Consider the following 10,924-nt stretch of genomic DNA (forward strand, 5'->3'; position numbering starts at 1 on the left):
TTGTGACACTGGGTACGATTCTCGTGTAGCAATATGTACCTACATGGAAGACTGAATATTTTTCTTTAAACATGTTTTTAAGAGAGCACACACACACACACACACACACATACACACACATGCGCATTCACACACAGACAGACATACAGACACCCACCCACACACACACACATACACACACACATACACTTTTCTCTCTCACACACATACACACTATCTATCTATCTCTCTTCTTCTCTCACACACACACACACACACACACACACACAGACACACACACACTCTCTCTCTCTCATTTTCACACACATACACACACACATACACTTCTCTCTCTCTCACACACACACACACACACACACACACACACACACACACACACACACACACACACACACACATACACACATACACACACACACACACACACACAATATCTGTTATCCTTGTTGTGGTGCAATTAAGGTCAGGTATACAGCATGACAAAATCCCCTGCAATGCAATAATGACACAAACAACAGATTTTCCAAAAAAACTGTCATAGCAACACAGAAATTGTCTAATCAATGAAATGTAACAAATACAATTGCATAACAGAACAAAGAAACATTTGAATATAACATCAGGTATTTAGCGCCAAAAAGAAACCTAAGTCAGATCATTAGTTATGAGAACCAATTAAGAACATCAAACAACTCAGCGCCATAAAAGTCATTTCAAGTCATCAGTCACACTTTAAATGTCAAAAATCGTCGGGAAATTAATTCAGCATTATAATAATACCATCAATAAACACACAAGCATGAAGATGAAACAGAACAGACGGAAATTGTAGCACCGAAATGAATTCTGCAAACACATCGCGATCAAAGAAGAACACCAGGTGACTTTGTGTATTAAAGCCATCGTTAAACAGACATTACACATTCAATGAGATGTACCTACAGATCAGGTAATTCCGTGCTACAAAACCCAGTGCAGATCATAGTCTAAAAGACATCGAGATATTACTAAATTATACAGTACTTCAGCGCCATATAATAATGTAAGATCATCAGTCACACAAAACCGAGATGTAACAAAAAAAATCGGGTAATTCGATCGATCAGCACCATATGAAAACATTGCAGATCATTAGCCACACAAACAAAGAGATGTAACAAAAACATCAGGTAATTCGATCGATCGGCACCATATAAAAACAGTTACACAAGTTCTCACTGAAAGTGAAGAACGAAGCGGTTCCGCAGGTTGAAATGACACCTTTTTTTGAGTCACTTGAGAAAAAGTGACTCTATGTAATCGGTCAGTGTTAGTCTGTCCGGCCGGCCGGCCGGCCATCCGGCCATCCGGCCGTCCGTCCGTAGACACCACCTTAACGTTGGACTTTTCTCGGAAACTATCAAAGCGATCGGGCTCATATTTTGTTTAGTCGTGACCTCCAATGACCTCTACACTTTAACGATGGTTTCGTTGACCTTTGACCTTTTTCAAGGTCACAGGTCAGCGTCAAAGGAAAAATTAGACATTTTATATCTTTGACAAAGTTCATCGGATGTGATTGAAACTTTGTAGCATTATTCTTTACATCAAAGTATTTACATCTGTAGCCTTTTACGAACGTTATCAGAAAAACAAGGGAGATAACTAGCCTTTTCTGTTCGGCAACACACAACTTAACGTTGGGCTTTTCTCGGAAACTATAAAAGTGACCGGGCTCAAATTTTATGTGAACGTGACTCATTGTGTTGTGAATAGCAATTTCTTCCTGTCCATCTGATGCCTCATATAATATTCAGAACTGCGAAAGTGACTCGATCGAGCGTTTGCTCTTCTTGTTTGGAGTAACCCAAGACACACGCTTGGCTTGGAAGCCATATATTGCAGCCACAGAAGCAACAGGTGTGTGTGTGTGTGTGTGTGTGTGTGTGTGTGTACCCCCGTTTCCACAGGTTTGGTTGCCTAAATCACCATAAGGCAACCATCCACACGTGGATGCCAACCTAAACTCTGGATGGCAACCTAATTGTGTGGATGGTCGCTTCATTTAACACCGTTAAATTGACTTTTTTGACGGAAAGAATGTCATAACAATGTTCAAAATGACATTCTTTCCGTCCTCTATAGGCGACGAAATAGGTCAAATTTTGTGCATTTTTTAGTGCAAAATTCTTCGATGCCGGAGCGAGTACTGCACCCAGTGCTGTTGTAGTGCAAGTGCACTAGAAAGGCACTACACCCAGTGCCGCCTCTTAGGTAACCATCCACACTTTAGGTATGTGTGTGTGTGTATGTGTGTGTATATGTGTGTGTCTGTTCGTCTGTGTGTCTGTCTGTGTGATTCTGATTAAAAGTGAATGTGCATGTCTATGGGTGTTTTTGTGTATGTATGTATGTATGTATGTGTGTATGTATGTATGTATGTATGTTAATCGGCCACTTTTGGGACTGACTGAATTATGGCCGATTATCCGAAGTGGCCGATTATCCGAACATCGCATCGGGAAGTTCCTCAGAACAAAAATATTGGATGTTGGAAGTTACTTATGGTAGCGGAAAGCGGAAGTTTCGTGCATTGGCATACGTGCTCTACATGTCTCCAAAAAATGTGTCCAGTGTCGTCTGCTTCTGTTTGGCACTGGCACGTTTCCTCACTGCAGCACAGACAACGTCCAGGCAATGCAGTTCTTCTTCCCCGAAGGCATTTTCCAGGGCATATTGAACCAATCAACCAATGCCTCGTCCACTTCATCGTCTTTTCCTCCTCTTTTCCTTTTCTTTGAGACAGACAAGCGTCCACCTACAGCTTCACTCCTGAGATGATCCTCGTCGTTAATCCATCGACAAAGGGTTTTTCTTGGGACCCCTAACTGATTTGCAAGCTGCAATTTTGATGTGTTAGGCGGATATCCTTTCACTTTGTCCAAGAATTCAAGTTTTTCCAAGACGCTGTAATCTTTCCTTTTCGTCGCCATGGTTTGTGCAAAGAGGCTTTCGGCACAAGCAAGTCAGTGTTTGACTGTCAGTTGTTTCGATCACAGTGTGTAAACTCAGTAACTCACTGGCAGACCTTTGTGCTGTCATGTGAGTAATGATCATGGAACCACTCACAAAAACGTGAAAGTGTGAGGTGGACGTTTAGCCGATGTGCAAAGTTTTTGTGGTGGCCGATTAACCGAACATTTTAACACATAATATGAAGAAAAGATTCGGTCCCAGGGAAAATAGGCCGATTATCCGGAATTGGGCGATTATCCGGATGGCCGATTAACCGGAATTGACTGTATGTGTGTGTGTGTGTGCGTGTGTCCGTGTGTGTATGCGTGTGTGTGTGTGTTTTTGTCTGAAATTCAGGATCCAACTGTGTCCATGTGCACGTGTGTCTGTTTATGTGTGTGTGTTTGTGTTCGTGTGTGCGTGAGTATGTATGCATGTGTGTGTGACTTGGAATAATAGGCCGTGAAAAGTAGGATATGCGCCGAAATGGCTGCAATCTGCTGGTCGATGTGAATGCGTGATGTATTGTCTAAAAAAATTCCATCTCACACGGCATAAATAGATCCCTGCGCCTTGAGTCCGAGTCTGGAGATACGCGCGCGATATAAGACTTCATATAATAATAATTAAGTAGATGTGTACTGCCGGGCAGTACATACCCCAAGCGAAGTCGTCCATCTGTGTGTACATGATTCTCTCTCTCTCTCTCTCTCTCTCTCTCTCTCTCTCTCTCTGTCTTAAAATGTGTCATCGATGACGTGTTTTCATACTTGCTAATGCGGCAGGCTAATCATGACGTCAAATTGAAACTTCTTGAAGTCTCTCAGAAAGGGACATGAAAACCATGTGGGGGTTACTGGTTTGGGCTGAAAAAAAACCCAACTCCACCTAAAATTCAAGCGCCTATGGGGCTGAATTATGCAGCATAAATTGTGAAACATCAGGATATCTCACACTTTCAATTCTGCCATCATGTCAAATCTGACAACAAACCTACCCACAAAATGTCATAAATATCGGTGTAGAATTGAGACTTAACGGTTTTTAACTGTCAAAAATAAGTTTTTTTGACTGGAATAGTTTGTCTTGAAATTCAGTTTGGGACAACGGACCCACCCACTAAATTTCATAAAGATAGGTGAAAATTTAAATGTAACGGTTTTTAATTGCTGTTTGTTGAAGTAGATGTGTAGATGGGGAATCCTCTCAGAGGATCAGAATTTTCATATAATATCATCGGAAGCTGTTACAACGGGAAAATGTGAAACTTTTGTCACTTTTTAACATGGAATTTCATCTTTGAGCGTTTCAAGCGGACTTTAATAGAATAGTTATTTGCGAATTAAGCAGCGGAAGACACTCACCGGTTCAACATTAATTAATTAATTTCATTGATAGTCTTTGTTCTCGTCACCAAGACTTGCTAAGAACAAATTCAGTTTGGGACAACGGACCCACCCACTAAATTTCATAAAGATAGGTGAAAATTTAAATGTAACGGTTTTTAATTGCCAAAATTATGTTTTTCTTCTGGAAAAGTATGGAGTGAAAATCAGTTGGGGACAACGAACCTACCCACAAAATTTCATAAATATCGATGAAGAATTGAGATTTAACGGTTTTTAACTGCCAAAAATAAGGGTTTTTGTCTGGAAAAGTATGTCTTAAAATTCAGTTTGGGACAACGGACCCACCCACTAAATTTCATAAAGATAGGTGAAGAATTGAAATTTAACGTTTTTTAACTGCCAAAATTATGTCTTTCTTCTGGAAAAGTATAGAGTGAAAATCAGTTGGGGACAACGAACCTACCCACAAAATGTCATAAATATCGGTGAAGAATTGAAATTTAACGGTTTTTAACTGCCAAAATTATGTTTTTCTTCTGGAAAAGTATGGAGTGAAAATAAGTTGGGGACAACAAACCTACCTTTAAAATTTCATAAGAATCAGTGAAGAAATAGGATTTAACGATTTTTTAACGGCCTTTAAATCATTGGTGATGTCATCATAACCCAGTCGTTGTAGTTGTCGTCGTAGTTGTTGGTGTTGTTGTTGTCATGTTCGTTGTCGTGATTGTTGTTGTTCTCGTGTTGTTGTTTTTGTTGTTGTTGTTGTTGTCGTCGTCGATGTCATTTGTTGTTGTTGTTATCGTCGTCGTCGTCGTCATCGTCGTCGTTGTCAGAGGTTATTTCTAAAGATTTCATTGATAGTCTTTGTTCTCGTCACCAAGACTTGCTAAGAACAAGCTTGGAACAGCAAGAGTTCCAAGAACAAGATTAGAACAACTCATTACATCATTACCAGTACGTCATTTGTATTTAGAACACACTTTAGAAACAAGAGGCAAAGCCTACAAGGCTCACGTATGTGAAACTATATGTTGAACACACGCACACACACACACACACACACATGTATGAAGATGAGATTTTTTAACTTTGGAATTCTCATGCAATACAAGTACAAGTAAATTGTAATGCATAGGAATAAATTTTAACGCACACACTCACACTACATACTCGCATCACATATTACAGCACACATATGCACACTTTCAGTTTCAGAATTTATTCAATTACCTCTGTCAACTTCAGGAAACATTATAAAATACGCAGACTAGACACAATGACTTCATGCACAATGCAGACCTGTTTACCCCCATAAGTGTTTTGGAGTAATGCCCAGCCCCAAAAATAGTAATCCTGGCACAAAAATAGTAATTATCAAGCATTCGTCGCCAGTTACAACGCATATGACAACTGTGTCTGCGAAACGCAATCATGCACATATATCCATCATTCACAAACAAAACACATCAGTCAGTTTTTGTAGTCATCATAATTTCAACGAAGATCACATCAAAACCATTGAAACAAGAGGCGAAGCCTTCAAGGCTCACGTAAGAAATCGACAAACAGTAACACAAACTCAATCACTCCGTCACACATACACACACACACACACACACACACACACACACACACACACACACACACACACACACACACACACACACACACACACAGTAAGCATAGGTGAAACTATGCAAGAAAGCGAGACCCTGGATCTGCCAAGAAGTCTCGGCCCGCTCACAATAACAATGACCGAGACTTTCAGTAATTCCTTTGCGTGACGTCTAACCCTCTTACGTCATAATGTGACGTCTTCAAATAGTTTCTATCACACACGTCGAACACTTTTGACCGAGACTGACGTAATCCATAGACTCGGAAATGTTAAAGTTTCTACCACAGACATACACACATACATACGCACGCACGCACGCACGCACAGACAGACAAAGTTTATCATCGCATAGGCTACACTTACGTGAGCCAAAAACAATGCCAAACATGTGAATTGATTAAAAAAAAAAAAAAAAATTTTTTTTTTTTTACATTTTTGTCAATGTCAATTTGTGTGGTTTTTATCAGAAGAACTTTTGTGCTATCCCATCAACTCCCCCTCCCCCCCCCCCCCCTCCCCTCCCCCCCCCCCCCCCCCCCCCCAAAAAAAAGAAAATAAAAAATAAAAAAAAGCACTCTAGTGGGGCCTGCGGTAACACTGGCAAGAACATATTTTACATACAAAAAGAAACACAAAACAAACATACAATCATGATCACACAACGGCACAGATAATACAGCACGAGGTACCTGTGATGAAAGGACACCTGAACTAGCCCTAAATTGCAAGTGGCCTTTTACTTTTACAACAGGTAAATGTTTGTCAAGATCAAAGGGACTACAGAAATTGTCGATTCATGGGGAGTGTCCATTCATCAGAGGGGCCTCACATTGCAGGTACCATGCAATGTACAGTAACAGTAACCATAAGCATTTGCTCAAACACACACACACACACACATTCATGTGAAAACAGCACCTTGAAGTAAAAACAGTGGATTCCCCTTTTGAAAATTTGAAGGGGGGGGGGGGGGGGGGGGGGTCACAAAATGGGGGTTAATTTACAGAACAAGTCAGAAGATACGAAAACAAATTCTGAGATGACACGGGATTGTAAAGAAGTCCAAATCAGGTGGTCTTAAAAAAGGGGCGGTTCCAATGCAGTGGCCTTTTAAGAGGAAGCTGAGACAAAATGTCCAATACAGTGGAACCCCCCTTCTAAGACACCCCTCTTAAAATGAAGCAAGTAAAAAATGGGGGTAATTTTACACAGGATATGAACAGAAAGTCTGAGAAAACAAGGTCTTGGGGGGTCTTAAAAAGGGAGTTCTACTGTACCATGACTTGTAGTAGTACAGTTACCACTCCGTGTAAGTATTATCCCAGAATACCATGACACTGTGCAATCTACACTACCCCAGTGTTCAATTAAAGTCACATTTCTCCTTGTGAAAACATCTCACAATCTCAGTCAAATCTAGCAAGGCTCACTTGTATTTGGTAAGAGCATACCTTGAATTTGTCACAGGCCAACATTCAAAATGCTGACTGCTTGTGCTTGCTAAAGCCAAAAGTCGCTTTTACAAAACTAAAGCTTTGCCACGTCTGAAAGTGAGACGGTGAGCCAAACATTTTTTATAAAAAGAAATGTGCCTTTAAAATGATGGTTCATTCTTGAAAAGTCATAAAAAAGTCAAATATGGGAATCATTACACAAGAAACACACTCATTTGATCTTTTTCTAAAGACTCTTCCACACATGATACATTGCAGTGTTTTAGTGATGTGCAGTTCCTAGGCCTCGGTCTGTCTTCTATCACGTACACATACAGTGGAACCCCCCTTTTAACTCATTCGCTGCGCGTCGGAACTGGAATTCCGACACCTGTGTTTAGCGTTGGCTGCGTGCCGGCACTTGAGTTCCGACGGATATCACGAATTTTTAACGGTGTAAACGGTCCTGCTGACCAAGGGAAACAACCCCTGCAATGAACTTCTATCTGTCTACAGTGGTACCATTCACTGTAAAGTTCCTTCCCTTAAATTGTTGGGATTAATAAAAATTTTGTTGACGGTGTGCGACCCACGTGTTTTGACTTTTCCAAGATGGCGGATCGTTCTGCTGAGACGTAGTAACTTGAAAAGAGTGCTAGAACGTGTTATTCAGTACGGTTCTGATCTTGACCTCAGTGATGATGATAGTGGAGATGATATTTTAGATTCTGGTGACGATTTTGTGCCAATGGACGATCATTTGGGTGATGATTCGGGCAATGCAAGTGTCGATCATGACATTGTGTATGATGAACCCATGACGTAGAAAGTTTTTTTTGTTTTGCTTCAAATTGGATATTTTGCGTGGATATGAAGACAACAAAAGGTATGTACTTTCAAATGTTTCATATATTTTCTAAAAGAGTAAGTTTCAAACTTTGCAAAAACATAAGGTATGTAAGGTTATCTTGTGTTGTTGATTTTTAATATTTTTTTCAAAATGGCTCTAAATCGCGCGTTGGCAGGGAACACAGGGGAAATTTAGCTGCGCAGCGAATGAGTTAAGACTCCCTCCCTTTCAATAATCTGTTTTCTGTTCATAATCTCTGTAAAGTTACCCCCAGTTTAAGACTTCCTCCTTCTTAAGACCATTATTTTCCCATTTTTGGGAGATCTTACAAGGTGGGTTCAACTCACTTTTGAATCCAGGTCTAACTGACCTTTTCTTTTCTGTGTCTGGGAACATCACTGTGCCTGAACCTGAATTTGAATGGGTTGGGTCTACCAGAATAATGAATGATTTTCCAGCACTGAAAATAATATTTTGATTACATTTTGAAGGACGTTGGCAACTGACAAACCGCGAACTGGTGAATTATCTCCCCTAGACAGTGCCTGGTAAATTGCACACCATCTTTAGCCCTGGATCATGATCACAGGCAATGTTGAATACATAAATTTTGAGAGGAGTTGCCAACTGAAAAACCGCTAAGTTAAGAATTACCTCCCCTTGGCAGTGCCCAAGGACGTATCACCTTAACTTACAAAATAAGGTGAACTGATTTAAGTGATTCAAACTTCTATTAATTTTTGACAACAGAATGACAATACAAATATTGATTTTAAAACATGATACATGGAGTGGAGAAAGGAAAGAAGATCATGTTATCCATGGGGTGATTTGTCCATGATCCAAGCCTTCACACCCAGAAGTCTCTCTGATGTGTCACTTGTCCTGTGGATTACCAGCTCCACATGCAGGGAAGAATATGAAAGATTACACCGAATAGCCTTGAATTTCATCACTGTTTCCTCACGCACAGTGTTAGGGTCAATGATAGCACAACACTTCAATCAGCATACCACAGTCCTCTCTAAATGATTCAGAAATGTCACCAATTTTGTTTGAGAGTACACTATCCGACATGTTTGGAAACCAGAGAATGGCAATGTCCACAAGGATGGAGCCTCAGCTCCAGGAGAAAATGAAGACATTTCTGTAGCAGCTGCTGTCGTTACCACTACAGTTGTGTTGTCAGTCCAGGATTATGCCCAGCTACTTGTAGTTGTACTTCTGAACCACGCAGGCTTGCCTGGCACTGAGAAGCAGCGGGTCATGAGGGGTGGGTGGGGGGGTCGAGTGTCCTAGTGTCCTGCAATTTATTCCACCGCTGCTCTGTGCTTGCTGTCATCACTCGCCACCATGTCGTCATATCCTCAGATCTGTAACCAATAGCAGACATGATTATATATAGCTGATAAAATTGTTTGCAAGTTCTACTTCTTTAATCTTGAAACTGAGTTTTGTCAGGCTTCTAGCCATTCAAACTGTTCAGCATGGGAAACCCTGAAAATGTGCAAAACGCGCCAACTGACTTAGTTTGATGGTCAGACACCACCGACTGTTCAGTATGGGAGACCCTACCAGGCACCCTGCACATTAGCTGACTTAGCTTGATGGATTATGGAAGCACGCAAGCCACCCCACCACAACACGGTATCAGTTTCTGGGGGCAGTTACTTACCTCACATAAGTGACATGACTTTATTGTTCAAATTCATTGTCATAGTACAATTATACCACTTGACAATACCTGGAGACAACTTGACTATGATATTCAATTAATCAATTTTAAAAACAAAGCAAACACCTTAAACTTATGTGAAATGCGAATTTGACAGTTATAATACTCACTAGCCTAAAATTACAATTACTAAACAGACCACTGATGAAGCAACAACATGAAGCAAAATGTATCAACATATTTTATTTCCAAATCACACACTCAGCATACAGCAAAGCTAATTCGACGCTCCTTTTGTGTCCTGTGGGATCTGTACAGTTAGTCACTTGCAAGGACATGAACATTAATTTGAGTGTTATGATGAAAATACATCAAGCACAATGAACTATAAGCTCATCCAGGCATGTTGTGTGTTACTACTGTTACACCCCACAAACATCTGCAATACACTAATAAAGTTAGTGTACATTAAAGGAGACACGAAGCATAAAGTCAAGTAAACATGATGATCCTCCAGATTCAGGGAGACTGTTGAAGATGATATCAAGCACTGACCTGTGGAGAAAACTTGATTATGACATCCATTCAATCAATAAATAAACAACAAACTACAACCAGAAAAGGATAGAGCACTAAATTAAATTAAAAGCAAAAACAAGGAGTCAAATCGACAAATGTGTTCTGCTACTGATTCTTTATTTCAATTGCATTAATTTAAAATAAAACATGACAAATCTTATGCTCCTGTACATAACTTCAGATTTAGCGCCAATTCAAGTCTCACGTATGTGAAACTATATGTTGAACACACACACACACACATGAAGATGAGATTTTTTAACTTTGGAATTCTCATGCAATACATGTACAAGTAAATTGTAATGCATAGGAATAAATCTTAACGCACACACTCACACTACATACTCGCATCACATATATTACAGCACACATATAGTGTTCTGCTACTGATTCTTTATTTCAATTGCATTAATTTAAAATAAA

Source organism: Littorina saxatilis, unplaced genomic scaffold (genome assembly GCF_037325665.1).
Source record: "Littorina saxatilis isolate snail1 unplaced genomic scaffold, US_GU_Lsax_2.0 scaffold_400, whole genome shotgun sequence".
NCBI classification, from domain to species: domain Eukaryota; kingdom Metazoa; phylum Mollusca; class Gastropoda; order Littorinimorpha; family Littorinidae; genus Littorina; species Littorina saxatilis.